Source organism: Callithrix jacchus, chromosome 10 (genome assembly GCF_049354715.1).
Source record: "Callithrix jacchus isolate 240 chromosome 10, calJac240_pri, whole genome shotgun sequence".
Classification (NCBI taxonomy): domain Eukaryota; kingdom Metazoa; phylum Chordata; class Mammalia; order Primates; family Cebidae; genus Callithrix; species Callithrix jacchus.
The window spans coordinates 96,756,788-96,762,356 of record NC_133511.1 but is presented as its reverse complement, the minus strand read 5'-3'; the positions used below and the strand labels follow the sequence as shown (position 1 = coordinate 96,762,356).

General features: G+C 35.2%; 1 protein-coding gene across 1 annotated transcript in view; it reads left to right on the top strand.

Annotated features, from left to right (window-relative positions):
- The window catches only part of DCDC1 (doublecortin domain containing 1), a 105,553-nt gene that overhangs the window by 125 nt on the left and 99,859 nt on the right, over positions 1-5,569 (top strand).

The window sequence follows — 5,569 nt, the reverse complement described above, 5'->3', positions numbered from 1 at the left end:
GTAAGTTCCCGAGCTTTGAAGAAAGGTGCCTCTGGCTTCGCTCTAAGTCCCTCTTGTCCTGGCTCCGAGACTGTCGCTTCTCTCCTCAGCGAGCACCCCCCCTCGCCATCCCAAGCTTTCCCTCCGTTCTTCAACGCGTCCTTTAGAGATGAGTATAATCGTTTCGGTTGGTGCTTGAACTCTGAGAGGTATGCGGGGCAAAAATGTGAGAAGATGAAGAGATCTAATGCCACCCTTGTCCCTACAGTTCCTTCACAATGTTCTCATTCGAAAATTAAGATAATTAAAACCTATGCTGGGTAGGGCTAGATTTGCGGAGGATGGGGTCGGTTTAATTTTTTTTCTCCAAAAGATATTCGATGTAATTATTAATATTTCTTTTAGACCTTAGCAACCAACTTACAACATAAAAAAGTTCCAAAATTCTTTCACGTTTACTTTCACTTCAACCCAGTGAGAAAAGTAAGGCAGGTGCTATTTTTCCCACTTTATAGATGAGGAAAGAAATTAAGGCTCAAGGCCAAATAGCTAGCAGCAGAACAAGGACTCAGCAAGTCTACCCATTCCCAGGGCAGCTATGCTATCTTTCAACTTTACAGAAAAAAGCAGAATGAAGTGCTCCTTCTCTCTTCTCCCTTTCTTGATTCCTGTGTTTCCTTTTATTGCTTCTTCTTTGTTTACATTAACACCTCTTCCTTGCATTGTACCTGGCAATGAAAGCTACATCTTATTTTTGGCCAGCATGACATAAATTTCACTTGGAGATGTTAAAGTGGTTTTGTTGTTAACTGCTTAGATTTTGCTCTCCTTCTTTTTTATCCTTCTCGTACCAATCTGAGTTTAAGAAGCAGTTAAGATAACGTTAAGCAGAATAAATAAAATAATTTAATATGATCAATTATTTTATGACGTTATGAACTATAAAGAATAACTGAATGAAACATGCAAGTTTAAAAACCTAAAGATGAAAGTATAGATTAGGTTCTCCGCAGGATTTTGTCATGTTTAAACACATACAAAGAGCATCTGGTTTTAGTCCTGACTCCATCATACTTTCTTGTGTTGCTTTATGGAAATACCTGAAGCAATGGAATAAAGTGGTGTTGTGAATGCTTTCCTAAATGGTACTGTCAGAATGATGTCCCCTTGAATATCTTTAGTCCTCAAACTCCCCTCTATCCATTGCTTGCTGAGGTCTTCCCTGTATAGGTAGATATGTTCTGTTTTTTTTCTTTCTTTTTTTTTTTTTAAGCAAAATCACTTTATTTTGATTTACTATTCAGTTAGTTTCTTGTGTTACCTCATTTATTGGAGTTTGGAAATAAGAAATAGATTTTTTTCCCAGCAATCCCAAATATTTTGTCATTTCATCTCTACGCACTTTACTTTGCATCCCTAAAATGTACCAAATTTTTCTTTTATCTCCATAATGTCATTATTTGACTGTCACGCAATATCTAGACCTTATTTACATTTCCACAGTTAATTCAAAATGTATTTTTCTGGTTGGTTTGCTTGACTCAGAATCCAGACAAAATTTACACTTTCCATTTAGCTGTTCTGTCTCTTAAATGTCTTTTAAACTATAAGAGTCCCACTCCTTCACTACAGCCTTGTTTTTTTTCTTTTCTTGCCATTGGCTTATGAATGAGACCAATTGTCTTATACTCTGTCTATCTATCTGTTTGTACCAAAATAAACTTAAAACAAGTTTTACATAAATTTCTGATCATTAATCTTCCTTCATTTTTCATTTTCTAGAGTAGTAATTTCCAATAGAAAAATAATGTAAGCCACAAGAGCAAGCTACCTATGTGATTTTAAATTTTTTAGTAGTCACATTAGACACATAAGAAACAGGTAAAATTAATTTTAACAATATATTTTATTTAATCCAGTATATCCAGAATAGTACTTTAAAATTCATCAATATAAAAATTATTAAGGAGATTCTTTACATTCTTTTCTCCTACTAAGTCTTCAAAAGCTGGTGTGTACTGTGCTGGAAGACACCTCAGTTTGAACTAGCCACATTTCAAATGCTCAGTAGCCACATGTGACTGGTGGCTACTGTATCAAGCAGGGCAGGTCTAGAGAATAAAGTCCTAACTCCTTATCCGGGCATTCAAGTTTCCTCTTCAATATGATCTTTGCTTTTCCAGCCTCACCTATTATCTCCATACATGAAACATTCAAACAATTGGATCTTTTAATGGTACTGAAACCAACCCAATAGTCCCATAAATAGGGTTTTTGTTTTGTTTTGTTTTAAATAAACATAGAAATGGATACTTCCTGTCTGAAAGCTTGAAACTTGCATTTGTTTTATCTGTTTGTTTGTTTGTTTGTTTGTTTGAGACAGGGTCTCGCCCCAGTATCCAGTCTGGAGTTCAGTGGCACAATCTCAGCTCATTGCAGCCTCTACCTCCCAAGCTCAAGCCATCTGCTAAGTCAGCTTCCCAAGTAGTTGGGACAGGTGTGTGCCACCGTGCCTGGCTAAAGTTTGTATTTTTTTTGTAGAGATGGAGTTTCACCGTGTTGGCCAGGCTGGTCTGGAACTCCTGAGCTCAAGTAATCTGCCTGCCTCAGCCTCCCAAAGTGCTGAGATTACAGTCATGCACCAATGCACCCAGCCATATTTGGTTTATTTTTATCTGAGTTATTTCCTCAAGAAAGGATGCCCAGACCTCTCAAAAAGTGTCAAAGAACTGAAACCAGATTATTGCATCTGGACAATGAGATGCCAGACTCTTCATTCCTCATTATTGCTTCTTTATTCCTCCCTAGTTTATGTTTTCTCATACATAGTTAACATTTCTTCCTTGCTATATAAACCCCTAATTTTAGTCAGTGAGGGAGATGAATTTGACACTGATGTCCCATTTCCTAGGCTGCAGCATCTGATTAAAGCCTTATTCTTTGGCAAATAATCATTGTCTCAGTGATTGGCTTTCTGGGTGCCAAACAGCAAGACCTAGATGGAACTCCTGGTGTTTTGGTAACAGTGTTTCATCAATCATTTTGTTCAAATGGTTCTCCTTACTTATAACACCCTAATTCTTTTCTTCCTCCTATCAGACTAGTTCCTCCTTTAAGGCCTATCTCTTCCATCAGGACTTTTATGATGGCCTGGTCCTTAGAAATTACTACCACCTCTCAACTTTCATAGCAAGTCCTTTGTATATCACAGTATATTATTTTTCTTAGACTGTATTCTGATTCCCCAGTTGGGTTGCAAACTTTCTGAGAGCAAGAACACCTCTCTTCAGAGACCCTAAGAACCAGCTATCTTGCCTTTCTCTGAAGTTCTAATGATACATAGCTTTAATAGATTTGTTTCTCAGTATCTTATTTTTCAGAAGGCAATTTATGCATTTAATGTAAAACTAATATAGCAGGAACATAAACTATGTTAGTATCATTGTTAAGGGTCAGAATATATATGTTTAATACAGGCTTTTCCTCTTACTGGCTATATGAATTTAATTCATCTTTGTGTTTTGGTTTCTTCCTCTATTATGGGAGTAAATAGTATTTCCCTTATATATTTGTTGTGAGAATTAAATGAGATAGTAGTGCCTGAAGGTAGTAAGTACTCAGTAAAGGTTAGCTATTGTTGTTGTTATTAATTAATAATATTTGTTGATCAGTTTTGATATATTAGAATATTAGACATTCATAACAATATTTTAGAAATTTCCAAAGAAAGGAAATGAAAGCAAGACACAATTAAATTGGAAAAATAAAATCAAACTGAAATATTTGTTGAAATATACATTTGGTTGGACTTCAGGATAAATTAAAAGCATAGATAAAACTTTAATTTGTGTCATCAGCATCTGACATAACCAAGGTGGGCATGCATTAAATATTTGATTCCAAGATGATTGATCAAGGACTATAGATGTAGATAGATGTATCAGGTGTTTAAGATCCTTTGTCATGGTGATAGCAAAAAATGACATCTGTTATTAAATCTATCACTTTAGTACATGCCTGCCCATAAGCTAATGTCCAGCAGACATTCACAGCTTCTTAATTTTATGTCATATTAGTCAATTGTGCTTTTCATTGCTGGATGCTACTTGAAATATATATATTTATTTATTTATAAATATTTATATATATATTTAGTTTAATATATATATGTATGTATATTTTTTAAGTATAATTCTGCTAATGATTTCCTATCCTAGGATTATATTTACTTGGCTCTTTTGGTAGTTCCATCGCCAATTCCTTCATTTCCTTGATTTTTATTTCTGAATTTTAGGATGTTTATACCAGTGAACTAAGCTGTATTTAAGTACCATGGGACATTATGGTTATGTTCTGAAATTGAATGATTCCCTCTAGAGCAACTTAGAATCTACTGGGAAATAGAAAAACCACCAAGAATTAGCAGATGATATATATACAGTCTTCATTCTATTCACTCAAGCAACAAATATTTGTTGAGTGTCTCTTATGTACCCCACACTCTGTTAGTTACAAGAGACACAAAACAAAGTTGACTGTAGTCGTCTCAAAAGCTTAGTGTATATAAGGGTAAACAGACATTTAAACAGGAACTGAAATAACTATAGGAAGTGCTATGCCAGAGGAAATACCAGGTGCTGTGGCATTAATTAATAACTTGCAGATACACTAATATGTAGAATAGATTACTTGAATGATTGAAATCCTTGAATCAAGATGAAGCTAATCCAGGAAGATGTTTAAAGCGTTAAGTTTTAAATAGTGCTTTGAAGGAATGGAGAGGTGAATGACTAGAATGAAAAAACTTCCTGTCTTCTTTTTTTGGCAGATTAGCATAAAGCTTTAGCTAGTATTGAGAATCAGCTCTAATGAACAATCCTAGCTCATCTTTTAGAAATGGTTTTCATTTTTGCATTTTTCCATTTGTTGGTTGTCTTAACTCAGTCTGTTCTCTCCTTTGCCATTTCAGCAATAGTAGTCATCATCGATGAACTTTCGTTGAGTTTGTGCAAGGCAGTGGACTAAGCAGGAGAGAAATAGGAAGAGGTAAATACTTTTTTGTGGAACCACACTTGTTACTGTGTTTTTCTTGTTTTTTAGCATTATGTGTCAGTTCTTTCTAACTTTTTTCAGTTCTCTTACAGGTCTTTATCTTATCTAGGATGTTTGGTCCTGTTTTCCTATCTGCACATCTGATGTTTTAATCATTCCCTGAGCCTATTAAAGATATTGTCTATAATCCATCTTCTGTTTATCTTTAATAATCGTACAAATACCAACTTTTTTTTCCCCATTCACTTCTTTACCCTTTTCTCTTATGACTACTCTGGTTTTTCTGTGCACTTTCGAATTACCCTGAAGTTTGTGGTGATCTCTTCCAGTCACGTGGGGATATGTATTCATATACAGATGCTCCTTGACACGACAGGGTTATGTCTGATAAGCCCATTTTAGGCTGAAAATCTATTAGTGCCTTAATACACCTAACCTCCTGAACATCATAGCTTAAGCTAGCCTTCTTTAATTGTGGTCAGAACACTTACTTTAGCCTACAGTTGGGTAAAATCATCTAGCACACAGTATTCCATAG